At 36.9% G+C, this 16,947-nt stretch overlaps 1 protein-coding gene across 8 annotated transcripts in view; it reads left to right on the top strand.

Annotated features, from left to right (window-relative positions):
- CDH18 (cadherin 18) overlaps positions 1-16,947 on the top strand; it is a 596,824-nt gene that overhangs the window by 380,520 nt on the left and 199,357 nt on the right. For 4 of the 8 annotated variants that reach the window (XM_009938547.2, XM_075417126.1, XM_075417129.1 and 1 more), the window contains one exon: positions 7,439-7,518. The exons of 2 other annotated variants lie outside the window; for them this stretch is intronic. The gene's annotated coding sequence lies outside the window, so the exon portion shown is untranslated. The remainder of the gene's footprint in view (positions 1-7,438; positions 7,519-16,947) is intronic. 2 more of the 8 variants (XM_075417130.1, XM_075417128.1) reach the window with 1 other exon arrangement.

Genomic DNA, 16,947 nt, shown 5'->3' with positions numbered 1-16,947 from the left:
AACGACATCCACTGCTTTCCCCCTCATCCACCAAGCTAGTCACCTCATTACTGAAGGCAATCGGGTTGGTTAACCAGGATTTCCCCTTCATAAATCCATGCTGACTACTCCTGATCATTTTCTTGGCCTTCAAGTCCCTGGAAATACTTTCCAGGATTAGATGCTCTATCAGCATCCCAGTGATTGAGGTGAGATTGACCAGCCTGTAGTTTCCTGGATAGGAGTGACATATGTTTTCTTCTAGTCTTCGCGTGGCCTCAGTACTTGTGGGTGCTTCCTGTCAGGCTTCATTGTCTTAGGTATGTCCAGTTCTTTTAAAAGTTCTCTAACCTGATTCTCCTCCAGCAAGGGTGTCTTCCTTACTCCAGATTTTGTCACTGGCCTAAAGGACATGTGACTTCAGAAGGCCAGTCTTTCCAATAAAGACTGAATTGAAGAAGGCATTGAGTACCTCAAGTCAAAACACTTCATTAGAAACATATTTGATTTGATTGACTTGGTAGACAGCTTTTATAGACTTTTGCCTGAATTCACACAATCACACAGAATCACAGAATGGTAGGGGTTGGAAGGGACCTTTCGGGATCATCTTGTCCAATCCCCCCCTGTCAAAGCAGGTTCACGTAGAGCAGGTTACACAGGAGCTTGTCCAGGCAGGTTTTGAATATCTCCAGAGAAGGAGACTCCACAATCCTTCTGGGCAGCCTGTTCCAGTGTTCTGTCACTCTCAAAGGGAAGAAGTTCTTCGTCATGTTCAGACGGAACTTCTTATTCTTCAGCTTGCGCCCATTGCCCCTTGTCCTGTTGCTGGGCACCACAGAAAAGAGTCTGGCCCCATCCTCTTGATGGCTGCCCTTCAGATATTTCTAAGCATTTGTAACATCCCCTTTCAGCCTTCTCCAGGCTAAACAAGCCCAGCCCCCTCAACCTTTCCTCATAAAAGAGATGCCTCAGTCCTCTCATCATCCTCGTAAGTCCTCCACTGGACACTCTCCGGTAGTTCCTCATCTTTCTTGAACTGGGGAGCCCAGAAGTGGATGCAGTACTCCAGATGTGGCCTCACTAGGGCAGAATAGAGGGGGATGAGAACGTCCCTCAACCTGCTGGCCACATTCTTAATGCACCCCAGGATCCCATTGGCCTTCTTGGCAACCACGGCACACTTCTGGCTCATGGTCAACCTGTCATCCACCAGGACACTCAGGTCCCTCTCCACAGAGCTGCTCTCCAGCAGGTCAGCCTGGACCTGTTAGGGTGTTGTAGGTCTGAGTTTTTCCAGACGCTGTGGACTTTATATCCATGGACTTATAAGTCTGCCTAGACCAGGTGTTGGTGCTTCAGTGTCGTAGCAGGAGGCACCAAAGTACCACTGAGTTTCAGGATTCCTTGGCTTCCATATGTGGAATGCAAACACCGCCTGGAGGTTATGGGGCACTTTCTCTGGATCCATTGTTTTTTTCCTGGACCTGAGAGTTTAGAAATACTGATGTCAGGTGGGAGCTAGTTCACATTATTGAGCTAACTTTGTTTGCTCTGTTTTCATGGTGACTAAACACTGCTGAAAACAGAGTTAAGTGGCTTCTCAGCTTATTTATTTTCCCTGCTTTTTGAACTTTACCAATTATAAATATTTAGTTAATGTTGGTTACATGTAAACTTCAGTTATGGTTTTCTAAAAAACTGTTACACATTTGCTTAGTAAATAGATTCCCTGAAACGATTTATATTTATTCTTTTATACTCTCTTTTATACTTTTTTGTTTGTCCTTTCTCCCCAGCCAGCGTAGGGAGAAAAGTTGTCGTGATAAAAGCCTGATTTCTTTCGGCTCTTGCGAATACAATCAATTTGCTCAGTGGGATTCCAGCTAAGTATAGAAACAAGAACAGCACATTGGGGAATTCATGCACCTAACAGAGACCTGAAAGCTTCCAACCTTAAGCTTTGCTGATGGTGAATGATCTTAGTGATCTTACTCCTCTGCATCTCAGGCAAGAATTAGAGAAAAGCAAAAAACCATCCTTGCTCACTCCAAACTTTATTGATAATATCTGTCCTATGCTTTTAAATTTCTTTCTGTATCTTGTATTTGCTTGAAGACATAGAAGACAATGCTGAACTTTGCTTATTTTCTTAATCTGCCAGGAGCTTTTCTGTTGGCACAGTTGGAATATGAGTTAAAACGTAACTGCTTGCTAGAAATGCGTAGCAGTCTATGAAACATAGCACTATGTGTGCTGCTCTGTACAGTGAGCTTTAGCCTGTTTCTGCTGTAAGCACACTGCAATTACTGGAGCCACACAAGGGATGAAGCCTCACACAAGTTCAAGTAAAGGCTTTGATTCCACACTCTCTGTTTTGTCTAATGCTTGGTCAAAAGATGTACTAAATTGTTTAGGACACTTTTTTTTCCTCTTTTTTTCTGTAATCACAAGTGAAAGGAATAACCACATACAGTGTTTGTGCCTCCCTGATAATACTAACTACTGTACAGTGGCAGAGGTGACTTCAGAAGTAATTTAGATAATCAGTTCAGAACCAGCATTTCAGCACTTTCTTTTAATTCTCAGAAGTTGTTTCCTAAAGGTTTCCTCTGTCAGTCACTGTCAGGACTGACGAGTATATAAGTAGCCTCTCCTTAGCAAATGCAGAAAATATGTTAATTGAAATGTATTCCTTTTGACTGTGCTCACATTTTATAAATACTTTAGATTTCCAGAGGATCATCTAGGGTCATTCTGTTAGCAGAGATTATCCTTATGTGTATTGTAATTGGATTTGTGGTGCTACACTGTAATTTTCTACACAACAATTGGGAAAATATTAATAATAATACAAAGCAGATGGTTAGTTCATACTAACTATATTCTTCATTAAGAACTATCCAAACTGTAACATTATGCAAGACATTCCTAGGAATCCAGAGCATTCAGCATCTTCTAAGAGACACTGTACATGGATAGTTTGAAATAAAGTAATTGGTGTCTGAAATCACTTAACGGGCTTTTTATTCCGCCTGAGAATAAAATTGACACTGTCAAAGCTAAGCCATTTCTGGAGTTTAAATTTCTAGTCTTGATTATAATAATATCAATAAAACTCTTACACAACAAAGAAAGGATGTAGGATGAAGAAGGCAAGCTTGAGAACTGACAGGAATAAGCAAAGTTAATGGGTTGGTATGACAAATAGACACAGTACTTTTGGTGTTAAAACTGTGTTTGCTAGAAATGGTGGAGCATATTTTCATCTTAGGAAGGATAGATCCCAGACGTCAACCCAAAATAACTGCAGGAATTACCTTAATGTTTATGATCAGAGTTATGAACTTGCATCTCTTTCTGTCACTGTGAGTGGTTGAATGTTCCCGAATTTGATTTAAATGGGTGTAGTTGCAGTAACTCTGGTGGAATTTGTTGTGCTTTATTTTGTTAGAGCTCAAGAACGTAAATGCATTCTTTCTATTTCCCCCCCCCCCCAATTCTAGATCAGTTTTTAAAAAATGCATTTCCAAATACACCTTATAGTATGTTGCACTGAACTGCTGAAGGAAGAGCGGATTACGTGGTTTAAAAAGTGTTTAAAAATATTCATTCAGGCTGTTTGGATGCAAAAGATACACAACACTATTTGGAATATAAAAGGTAGCACTCACATAGATGGCTGAGGTCCAGCCATTACCTATTGAGTATTAAGAGCCTGGTACTATGGGGTAGATTGTTTATTCCACTCTGTTTTCATCATTCAGTGACAAAAATCAAGAAGAATATGCCAAAATGCTGAAGGGAGCCTTTTCAGATTGTCCTTCTACAGTTTAGTATTCAGACAATTCGTCTTGGGCACCTAAATCCATTGAGCTGACCTAATATCTTACTGTTCCAGGTGCTACTGATCTCCTTGATAACTCGTTTTTTTAATTTCCTGACCAGTTCCTTAGCTAACCGTTTCCTTAGGCTAAGCAGTTGTTCCCACAGTTGCCACACTGAACAGTCACCACTTCTTGCAGCCCATCATTTTTCTGTGGACAGATTTTTATTCAATTCAGTTCTAATTCAGTTTGTTAAATATGTAAGTATGAGCAAGTTCACTGTGTTAGTTGCTGTAATAGTATTGCTTCAACCTATTAGTTTTTGGAGTTTTAGAAGCCTTGACTACAAAATTTGCATAGCAATACATCAGTTGTGTTCTAGTCCCTCTAGAATCTTATTGGGGTAACACTAAGAAAATAGGTCTGTATAATATCAGTCACACCTACAATTTCAAAGGGAAACCACAGGACTGAAAACAAGAACAGTGTTAATAAACTGTTTTTAAATGTTTTGAAAACAGTTTCTGGTTTCTATATAGGTCTATGGTTTTCGTCTGGTGAGTATATTGTAATCCAGAAAGGAGAACAAAAATTTCTTATTTATTAAGAGTTATATAAAAATTTTATTATTGCCAAATGTACTTCTTTCTCTTTCCTGTTCATCTTTAGATGAAAATTCACTAGCTGAATTTTTTTTGTGGGATGCAAAGGAAAACTAAATAAGAAGCAACAACTTTTTCCTCTCCAAAAGATATTCCATTGCAATCCTTCACAAAAGGATAGGGGAAAATAAAAGCTGGAGGAGAAATTTACGTTTTTATATATAGAAAGTAAAAACCTGTTAGCTCTGAATTGTCTAGTAAATAAAATACAGAGTTTTGACATTCTTTCTGTCTAGAAAAGGGCATTGGACTTTCTCTTTTCTAGTCACTGAACTTATCAGCTGGAATACTGAAAAAGCCCTGGACAATATGGCTCAGGATGCTAACAGCATGGTACTTCAAATTATAAGTTTCGAATTTTATTGCTGAGATTTTTTTTCTTTATTATCCTGTTTTGCAGAGTAATCAGTTCTGAGTATTGTCTCTAGCTTCATATGTAATCATTCAAATATTCTTTAAAAGGCATTATTAACATAATTTAAAAATATTTTTCAATGCATAGTGCTTAATATACAACATTAACTCACTGCAGCCTTTTGCCTCACCTTGCATATTTTCATACTGTACTCTTCAAACAAAAAATTTAAATAGAACCTGTGTTTAAGAGTTGACATGAAATCATCTGGATTGTACCAGCAAGGGAAAATCAGAAAGGGAAGAATTTGAGACAGGCAGCCGTTCAGGCAGGTACTGCTTGATGTTTCTGTGGAAAAAAGGAGTCTCATAACAGCTTTTACTTGTGCCGTCCCCTGTGATCTAATGGCAAAACCAGCTGGTAGCCCCATGGCCTTGCTCTGTCTCTTCTGCTTTTCTGTTGGTGGTTTGCAATCTCCTTCCCCTTTATCTCTACACGAGTTGTAAAAAAGGATAGAAAAGTGTTTGGCCCTTTCTATTCCTTGACCTTTCTTCCGTCGTCTATTCTGTAAAGTTTGTAGTGGTAATATTTTTTTTTTTTGTGGATTAGCCTTGGGAACCAGAGCAGTGGAAGTACCACGGTGGTGTCCTGGTTTGTGCTCCCCTCCCATTGTCTCCTGACTCGTACTACACTTTCATTCTTCAGGACTTGAGCACACAGCCTAGCAGAGCAACTTCACTGGCAGGTGTCTTTCTGGAGATGAGGAAGATTTAATTTGAAATAGGTGAGGAAGGGAGATTTATTAAGCATTTGATACAGTACTCTGTCTTCAGAAAAGAAACATTGTTTCTTGATACAAGATCGTCTGTCTCTAACTGGAGGTTTCCTGCAGAGCAAGAATATAGATAATAATAATACAAATTTGAAAAAAGAGGACAGCTGGGGCAGAGTGTCCTGGGGGGGTGTGATACCCTTGCATTTTTGGCGGTCAGAGCCGCCGAAGCCGTGATGCCCCGGCTAATGGTGGTGGTCAGCACCGAAAGCCCCGGGGAGAGGCTGTGCAGTGCTGGCAGTGGCAGTTCCTCAGGCCCAGGGTCCTCCTGCTGAGGGGCTACTGCCCTCTTGTTCGTGGCTTTACACCTGCGTGCGTAGCAGGGGCCTCACTGATCCCCTCACCCCCAGCCAGTCTCTTTGACTTTCTCCTTATCTAAAGTAAATGAGCAGTTGTTAGCCAGCTTGCTACTGCCTTCTAGTCTCCTGCCCTGAAGGTCTTGCAAGGATGCGAAGTTGGTAGCAGATCATCTGTGCTTCTCTCCTGCACGAACCTACACTAGTAGACCGGGCAGATATTGTTTAGACCTCATTTTATCCAAGCGGTGCTTGCAAGTAGGTTTTACTCCATGACTTTTGGCATACCTCATTTTTCTGTTTGCAAGATGCAGATAATGGCTGTTTTCTTTCAGAGAATGCCTCTTCAAAAATACATCTTTTGGTGCATTTTCCCCTATGCAGTTCAGGGACTGTCTCCTAGCAGTGTCTAAGGAGTGGGCGCACATAGTGCAACAGGGCTCTTCACGTGGTCTCTCAGCATCACCACCCACTGCTATGAACAGATAGAAATTTTGTAACTGGCAGTGGTCATTTAAAAGCTGTCTCTGGTGTTGACAAGAGGTGTGAGAAAGCCACTGACTTTCCTTTTATAGAGCAAACTGTTCTTATTTCATGTTTTAGTCGTGATAGGTTTAAGTACTTTGTGAAACAGAACTGTTTAACGTGGTGACATCTCTAACATACATTTCATCTGAAATGACTGTTTAAATTTTAATTTTCTAAGATGCTATCTGTTGTCTTGTAAATGAGGTTTACTGTAAATCAGAGATGCTTCATGACGCTAGTTTTATAGGAATAATTCCAACACATTTAATTTGTGCTAGAATTGCAGCTATTAGTAACTCTGTTGAATGCCCAGTGTTAACATCGCGTTGCTGTCTGATACTGATACCTTTGGGGAATGTGAAGTAATCAGCAGCTATCATGTACTTCAGAAAATACATTTCTTACAGATGCCTTTTTTTCAATTGCATTTTCTCCAATGGAAATGTGCAGCTTCTGCATTAAAAAAAAAAGAAAAACACTTCTTCAAAGAATCTTAATTCTGTATATGATACTAATATGGTGACAGGCACAAACCCTGGCCAATCCTTTAATACAGTAGACCAAACGAGAAGGTATTAGAAAAAATTAATTCACTGTTGAATATTCATGGTTCACAGTGTGGTAAAAAGATAGAAAATTGAGCTAATGCGAGGACGATGGATTTGCTTTTTTAATATTTATTTATTTATTTTTAATATTATTGTTTCTGGTGTTTTTTGCCTCTCTTGCTGCCTAGAGGTGTTAACTGTGTGCTCCACCACAGTATTCTAATTCTAATTCTAGTGAAGGGATTTCATGTTCAGAGATACTTATGAGCTGTTATGAGAAAAAGTTTAAGTGTTGATACCACTGTGACATTACTTTTTACTTCTGCTGAAAGATTTTTTTTGGTAAAATAGCCTCTCCCTCAGTTTCTTGAATTCTGACTTGTGTGGGGTTTTTTTGTTTTTGTTTCCCAGCAGCTAAAGAGGCAGTAGGTTTGATTTGGCAAGTCGTTTGGAAAAGGAGTAGTGGAGAATTGCCCTGTAACCGCTGAACAGTAAGTGCCTGTTTTACCTGCTATTATAGCTGCAGCAGTAAGTAGGATATGCAGAGATGGACTGGTATGAAACTTTTATAATACTAAGAAGCATATAAAAAGGTACAGACAAGGAAATCTACTGTTCTGAAACTGAAATACTTTAAAAAAAAGGCTAAGAGGTCTGCTTAGATGTAATCATGGATCAGGTCATGAGCAGTGTTGAGGTACATAAATTATTGAAAGCAGAAACTGAGAAGTACTTTATGTAACATTCTGTTACATTGCTTTGGATACTAAGTAGTTTTAAATATTGAATATATAAAGTCTCTAAAATTAGAGGGCACAGTTTGGATATGTGCGTACAACTCTCCCCTTGGAAACTAGGAACTAATTGAATAAAGACATGCCTGTCAGCTGTATTTGCATGGTACTAAAAATACCGCTCTGTTTTACACTGCAAATGACTGTCAGCTTTATTTGCAGCATGCTTGTCTGTTAATTCAAATGCTTTTCATGAATCATGTCAGATTAAAATCTCTTTTTCAAAATACAGGTGTTCACTGATTTCAGTTTCTTCCCAGGAGAAAATACCTCTGCAGCAGAAAGCAGTATGCAATAAGGAGTCTTACAGGATAGATTTGGGTGTGAGAATCTGAACTGGAACACTAGTGTATGAAGCTCAGACTTAGAAATGTTGAGACATATTTGCAAGTGTATTAAGTGCTTAAGCTGTTGTTTGAGGACAGTTACTCAAGAAAAATATTTAAACTCTGCACCTAATATACGATATCTTTAAAACCTTCACTAAGTCAGCAAATTAGTTTAAAAATGAAATTTTTCTTTTTCTTACAATTGAAACTATGAAAGCAGCTGAGGCAGAAGCTCATATTACTAGGTTGTAGTTTTATTAGCTTAGGAATTACGAACATTGCTTAATTATATTATAGGGTCTTTTGTTTATACACAAGCTCAGGGAAGGAGAATGCCATAAGATCTCCCTGACTCTGGGACAAGCTGCTGTCTGCAGCTTTTTGAATACACCGAATACAGAATACACAGAATCTTGATCTCTTTAGGGCAACAAACAGCAGTCCTGAGAAGCAAAGGAGCAGTGTCATCTTTTAGTGGAGTATGACTAGCTGGAAGAAGCATGGAGTATTTTTTTGTGCCGATGTAACCGGAACACAGCTTGGACCCGGTCAAACCAATCTGCTTGCTCATTGCTACCAGATGCACGGCTCCCAGCTGTGTTGCTCTTTCCTTTGTGGTACTATGTCTGATGCTCATTTATTCTCTTGGGAAACCAGTTCAGCACAATAACCCGAGAAAGACTGACTCAGTCAAAAAGCCGGAGGGTTTTCTGTCCATTAAGTGGGCTAGATCGAAGTGAGATGGTACAGAATGAGAAGAAAACCAATGGAAGTGGACTGTATATTTTGATAGCTGTGGAGTGTTGGAGGAAGTCATCTGTCTTGCCTAGCCACTACCTTCCTCCATCTATGCAGTTTGGATTCAATACCTCCGTCTCTGAGGGACTGCACACCTCCTCCTGCCATCACGGTGGGCTTTGGGTGGAAGCTAACTTCAACTGCTGAATAATGAATACTGGTTTGCTAGAAAGCAAGGAAGGAACTAAGAAAGTGAATGCATTGATAAATTACAGAAACCATAGGGGTTGTAGGCTGATAATGGAAGATTAGGATTTTTTTTTTTTAATAGATACTACACATTTTAGGAATGACTGCAATAATGTAGGCCATCTCCTGTGGCTGGTAGATATATGACTTGAGAAGTTCTCTGAAAACAAGTTGCCATGGGGATATAGTTGAATTACTGTGTTAGAAATCAATGCCAGGGCTGTGTGGTACACAGAAGTCACTGAATCGTAAGAATGACAGAAGTAAAAATTAAAGATTCCAGCAAAATATTGGAAAGAATAATGAAGATGATAAGACTTCTAAACACTTTGCCTGAATTTTGGGGGCAGTAAGATAGCTGTTAACCTGATTGTCAGAAATAGATATTCCGATCTTAAGTTACTGAGACAAATCCTGCCTAGTCCAGCAGGATCTGAAGAGTTGCTACCTAATGATTCTTCTACACAGTTGGCATGAATTATTCTCTTGTTAAAGATTTTAATGGGAGAGATAGGAGGAATTATCTGTGTTGTGAGTCTGTAGGATGTTTTCTCCTGTGTTTCCAGAAAAACTCTTTTTCAGGACAGAACCACAAGATGTTTGAGTGAACTTGTGTCAGGGATAAAGAAAGATTACTTTGACATTAGCTATCCAGGGCCTTATGCATTTTTCTCTATGTATACGAGAAGGTTCATGGGTTTTGAGAGTGTTAAATCAGGGATGAACACTTGTTCTGACAGTCTGTAATTGTGCAGAGTGGGAGTATATTGTCACCACTAGTACATAACTGTCACTGTGTTTATTTAAGAAATACTGATAAATGAAGATGAGGTGTTGTTATTGTGTGTTGATCTTATTCTGGCATGTACATATTTGATGCATTGGATTTTATGGTTGAGTGTCGAAATAGAGAGAAGTACCACTGTCTCATAAATTGTTTGCTTTCAGTCATTTATTTTAGTACGTATCAAAGGATTGATGCCTTGTGGGCTGTGCCTTACTACTAGTGTGTGTAGTCATCTCCCCTGGAGTCCCATTTCCTCACTCCCTTGTGAAAGTGCAGTAAAAAATGAAAAAAAAAAAAAAAAGAAGTATGGTCTCTGGTGTGTTACTTTCATAGCACTGTTACTAAGGTAGCTGTAGTAGATGAGATGGAGCTCCATCTGTTTGTGACTTCCTTATTCTAAATTATTGGATCTGATCTTGGTTATGAAGAAGTGATTTTTATCTTTGCTCTCAACTGAAGATAGATATCCAGTAGAGAGCAGATTTTAGAAATCTGCAGAATGCAGAAATAGAGAGATTTAGAATGCTTGTGTTTAGAATAAGACAGTGTATGTATATAACTTAATCATATTAAAATGATATGATTTCGATTAGCTACAGTCCACATAATAAAATAGTGAAGGGTAAAGGATGAAAGGGGAAAAAAAAAACCCTGAAGATTTTTCTGTTTAGCTGTATAATTGTTTTTTGCGAAATTCACTTATTGGCAGAAGTGGATTGGTTTTCTCTCATGTGTCTAAGGCAAGAGACCTAAAGGGCATGGCAAAAATTAATAGGATGTATACTAGAAGAAAGTATAGCTAGACTGTTATGGACTTAATATTGTTGAGATGGATCAGTGTTTTGCATCTGTTTTTATTTATTAGCTAAAGTAAATTTCTGCTTTTGGTAGGATATGCAGATTGCATATTTGAATGATTTACTATCCAAGGTATCTTTAGTTTATCTTATAATGTATATATACTATACATTTATCCTTTAATAATCAATTTTTAAATAGGAAATTTACATAGAAAATGCCCTTGTTTGTGCATTAAAACTCTTATGTCGTCATAACAGGACAGATTTTTCAGACATTTGCTGAAATACATGCTGAAATAAATAGGGTTGAACTCAGTCACTTAATAGTGCCTGTTCTTGCCCTTTTTTACAGAGGTAGATGTCACTGATTGACAGTGTCTCTGGTATACTATAGATACACGTAAATGAGTTCTAAGAAATTCAACTTACACAAGTATCAGTGTCTGAGCACAGTGTAGGCAGCCATTTACATTTTTACCCAGATGCCTGGTCATGTTGTGCAGCCCAAGCTGAGTCCTTTGCTGTCAGAGCTGGAGAGCTATTGTTTACAAAACCAGAATAACTCTGATATGTATTCTTCATTTACAGCCAGATGAACTGGAAATATAAGCATCAAGGAAGAAGCTATGTTAGAAGCATTTTTGGTTCCTGTTTACATTTTTTCTCTTTTTTTCTTTTTTCTCTTTTATTATGTATACTTTACTCAATTCATCCATTTCTTGTATGTTTTTAAAGTAAATATGAATTGAGGTTCTGAAAGATAAGATTTAAAAAATTATCAAGTGACACACTTTTTATTAGTTTAATGCTTGGATTCCCAACTGACCAACAAAATTAATTATGAAAACACTTGTAGAAAGTAACACTGCAGTTCAATGAATAATTGTCCTTTAAATCTTTTCCCCAGTGTTTTCCAAGAGTAACGTTTATAGTGTAATCTAATATTGAATTCCTTTTTATTATTTCCTTTCTATTGATTTAATTGAGGTGAAGAATATATGTTTTCATAAAATGTCGAAAATGTTAGGTAAATTGTTACAAAAAGATAGTGTAATGTTATAAAACTTAGAACTTATTATTTTCTAAACTTCTTGTCTTATATTAGAAAGCTCCCTAGAGGGGAAAAAAAGAGTATTTAACTTTTTGGAAAAGTAGAACAGATTAGTATAATTTTTTTTCTCCATTATTTAGGGAAAATAGTGTAAAATATTATTGCTCTATTAAATCATCAGTGTTGATTCAGAACTGTGTTAATTCTACAAGAATCTTCTTTATTTTCATTATCTTTGGATTTGGCACTGAATGGGACATTCTTTACTCGATACTTACATCTGTGTGTGTATATGTATCTTTTTATGTGTCTGTCTACCTTTTCATGCATAAGAAATCTGTGTTATTACAATAAGCACATAAAAGCCCTTCATCTTCAGGCAAGGGAAATGCACAAGCACTAAACACCAGTCAGCATTGCTTAAATCTGACAGAAGTGTCTCTTACAGACTCCATTCAGTCTCCAGACACGTATAATTCCAGCAGTGTCAGCACCTCACAATTCAGTTTTAGAAGGAAGGCTAGTATTCAAGTTTTAAAATTACAGCAAGCTGCATGATGATGTGTAGGAGGTGACTTCATAATCATGAGAAAAAAACCCAGCTTTGCTCTGCTCCTTTAACAGAGAGGTCCTCTCAGAAAACAAACAAATAAACAAACCAACAAACAAATCATTTCACTGCGGTTTCTTCATTCTAGGGTGGGGTTTGGGGTGGAGCATCGTTGCTGTACTAGCTCTTATTCCATCAGCCATTACTTGGGGATTAAAGATGCTCGTGACAGCCCTGCCAGGGTAGCCCCTTAGTCTCCTGTTTGCTAAATTGCTTTAGCCTCCTGTGGAAACAATTTCTTTATCAAGAAGGAATAGACAGGAAGCTTCCTTAATGCTATTGTATCTGCATCAGATCAGGATCATGAACTTTTGTTAGCTTTTTAAGCTTTTCTAACCACTGTGGGTAATTTATTTTCTTGATCCTGCTGTTGTGTTGTGAAGCTTGTGGCAGTTTGTTTTGATAACTGCGTACATCTTGTAATTCTCAAAGAGTGATGACAGTTTGCTAGTAGCCTTATCAACAGCCCAATGCTTTTCTAGTAATGGTAGATTTATGCCACAGTATGTGGGAATTTATCAATGCAATACCAATTTACTTTCATCAAAAATAACATAGCCAGTGAAGAAACACGAAACCCTGAAATGCCAGAGAACAACTATCAGTGAAAAGCTTAAACCTCACTTTAATTTGTTGGTTAGAGATTAAATTATAGGTACACAACTTTGAGTTAGTATTGCTCTTGATTGTTTTCATAGCAGATATTCCAAGCCTCATAAGAAAAAATAAATCTGGAAGCTATTACACATATAGACTTCTTTTTCATTGTTCTATTAGTCATTAAATTATGGTCAACTCCATTGAATGACTGCTTTCAGAAATAGGATATAACTTATTACATCTTGTTCACCGATATTTTACAAGTCTCATTTAGGGACCTCAGTCTACCACTTTTCACGACTTGATTGGAGAGTGTAATCTTGGAACAGTGTAGTTGTAAGCATTGTCAAATAAGGCTCAAATTGAGATTGAGATATGAATTTTTGCTCAGAAACTGATCTTTCTTGGAAAATGCTTTCCCTCTTTAAGTGAAAGTGTAATTTTTCTGGCAGTTCAGTCCTGACTGTGGTGCTCTTTTAATAATGCTGGATAAATGCAAAACCCTCATCCTGCTCACTTATAGAAACAAAGCTAAGCTCCAGAAAAAGTTTAAATTACAATCTGAGTCACCCTCTGGGTGCAAAAACCCAGGCTGTTTTTTTTTATTACGTAACCTGTGAATGATTTCTTGAAGACCTTCAACCCACAGTAGACAGCCTAATATCACATACCATGCCTCTTATTTATGAACAATGTGCAAATGGCCTTACATTGTTTCACTTGCCATTAGACTATTATTAATGTGTTAATGGAAGCCAAACACATTTTGAAACTGAATGCTGCATTCTTAAATTTTCATGGTGCTTTTAAGTGTATGATGTTATAAGTCTACAGAAGCTATTCTTTCAGTTCCTCCATTAAAACACCAATGACCCGATCTTTAAAAAGTTCAGTTTTAAGTTTAATTTTAAGCAGACAACTCTGTTAATATGAATGAGATATTTTTTTTGTTTGTACAATCAGAACCTAAGACGTGATCCTACTGATTAACCTTGATTCTCCTTCCCCTTCTGTTTCTGAGGAGTTGCTGGTGCTATGGCTTGAACACTAAATCTCAATTTATCTACCTGCTCATGTGTTCCTGGCAAGTTGCTTGGAGAAGAATGGAAGCTAAAATTTTCACAAGAATTCAACAAAGTTGCATATACAAAGTCAATGACAATTCAGTGGGATTAGTGTATTTAACATATTTTGCTATTTAATCCTTAATACAAACTAGTGCATTAAGATTATTAGCTGTATAAAAATTGAATTTATCTTAAGACCACTAGAAAGGTTTTCATGATGTATTTAACTTCAGTACTAATTTAAAATCATATACATTCACATTTCTAGATAAATGGAGAACTTTAGGAAGGACATTGAAGTGATTTATATCTAGGAACAACATAAAAGTTGCAAAAGACTGGCTTGGTTTAAAGGAAGTACAGGATCTCTTCCTCAGAAAAGAAGCTTGGTTAGAACAATAAAGAACAATCTGAAATAAAAGCGTGGAAGTGTGTCTTCCTGTTCTGAAAAGGTGAATGAGAATAAAGAGCACTCTGTGTGTTTTAGTATTAGCACACAAATAATTTTTAAAAAATTACTTTTACATGCTCACATTCGTGAATGAATTTAACAAAATACTACGTGTTCAAAGATTCCAATGCGTGCAATGGGATTGAAAGAGTTGGATGTTTTCTTTTGTTTTGGTGTCCCTTTGTGACAAACTACTGTTTTGCATTTCTGAGAAAGAAAGTGGTGATAATATGTGTAGTTGTTGGAAAAAGCAAGGTATCAGATAGTCACAACAACAAAAGAACATATTGCTATCTTCTTCACGTCAGTATTGATGTCCACTGGTAGTTGGACATAGTTATTTACCAAAGTACACAGTTATTTTTATATATTTTTATCTTTTTTTCAAATACCATGCTATGTAACAAATTTTCTCACAGCAGAAAAACATTCCACTCATTCTTTGTACCCATTCCTGTCCCCTAAAGAAAGAAAAGGAAAAAATTGTATATACATATACAATGAAAATAAACATGCATTTAAGACTATTTTTACTTTCTGTTAGAAAAAATGAAATATTAAAGAAGCTCTCACTTATAATGAGTTCAGTTGTTGAAATGAAAGCTATTAATTGTACCTGTAAAGAGGTTTTAATGATTTGTTGGGGTTTTTTCATAGCGTAGAGCAGTGGAAATGGGAAAGTGAGTAAAAATTAATTTATCAGTGAACCTTTAGTTAGAAACTGTAACAGACCAGTGCACTACTCAGAAATGGGAGCTCGTAGAGATTTTGTTCATGTAGGTAGACATGTACATATACATCTATGTGGAGAGTGTGTGCGTGTGTGTTTACACAACCTTCAAAAATCAGAGTATTTTTAAATGGAATAAAATATTTATTTGATCTTGTAGCTGTAGCCTCTAGAGTTTAATTAGAAAAAATGAATTTTAGAACTACAGAAACAGGACAAAGAAGTAAATTAGTGGCCTTTTCTTTAAAGTCACTGTTCTCCTGTTGATTTCACTGGATTCGTAGAATTTTTTACCTATGGATTATTTTGTCCTGGATTATGCTTGGGTGTAAATTTCTGAAAAATGTAGGATGGATTTACTAAATGAATAAAGGAGTGATCACAAGCAGGAGTACTTCAAAGTATCTAAGCAGATGTTAAAGATGTTTCGATATTAAAATAGCAGAAAGGATAATTCTGAAAATACATATTAATTGGAGGACTGCAATGCTTTTCTAATGTAGCCATGCATAACCATTTAAACACACTCTCCTAAGAACTCATGTAAAATATTTTAGTCTTTTCAAAACTCACTTTGAGGTCTTTTTCATTTAACACTTCTGTTTGGGTTTCACCTGATTTTAATATATCATTCCTTTCTGAATTTGCAATATAGCAAGCTAAAAACTTACAAAATATTTTCTTGGGACATTTTGGAAATTTTCAGTATCTCTGTGACTGCACTGATGGAAGATACAGAAGCCGTTTCTTATATAGTACAAACAATTGCATCTTAATGTTGATGCCCTATGATAGAAAACCTAGTTATCTGGATTAGGGGAATCCTTCAACATAAAAAATATCTTCAAAAATAAGATATTCAGAAAAAATCCATTCTGCTAGTCGAGCTTGCCCCTGGGATGAAAAGTACGAGCAAATGCTTGATGCTTGTGTTCATTTCTACTACAAAGTGGCAATAAAAATACTTATTGCTACAAACAAAGCTGTGATTTCTTTCAAAGTGAAAGAACATTTAAAATCCAACATGCAGAACTGCATTTACTTAGTCTATTCAGACAGCCCTCTGTAAGACATTTGGTATTTTCTAATTATTAGAGATTTCTTTCTTGCCCAGATAACAATTATAGGTGTCTCAGGTATTTCTGTATCTAAACCAGTAATTATCCATAGAAAATTCCAACACTAAATTACACTAATTTTCTTTTCTGTTTGTTACTTATAGGCAGACGCTTGCTGTTTACATACCCCAAAACACAGGCACATTTATCTGTATCCTCTTCATTCATCGAACTGGGTAAAGCTGCTTTTGCAAGTTATGTGACTGTTTTGTGTATCGATTCTGACTCATGAATACTTTGCAAAATGAGTCGCCAAGTTATATTGTTTGCATTTAGCAGACAACATATTTTACTATAGATATCTATGAGGAAGCTGTGACATTCCATTTGAAGAATTATGAATAACTCAGTCTAAAATGGAACCAAATACATTTATTGATGAAGAGATAAATGGAGAAGCCTGATGATTTAATACTGGCTGAGCTGGAAGAGTGAGAAAAAAAGACAGGAAGATAAGATATAAAAAAACCCAAAAAGAGTTATGCTCAGTATGTACATTTCAAGAGTGCAGAGAAAGCTGAACAATGAAAGGACGAGTGCAGCCAAAGACAAATCTAGTTGGTACTGTGTAGAAGAAAAACATTTTTAGAGAAATG

The sequence above is a fragment of the Opisthocomus hoazin genome, chromosome 3 (assembly GCF_030867145.1).
Source record: "Opisthocomus hoazin isolate bOpiHoa1 chromosome 3, bOpiHoa1.hap1, whole genome shotgun sequence".
NCBI lineage: Eukaryota > Metazoa > Chordata > Aves > Opisthocomiformes > Opisthocomidae > Opisthocomus > Opisthocomus hoazin.
This window is presented reverse-complemented; position numbering and strand designations above follow the sequence as displayed.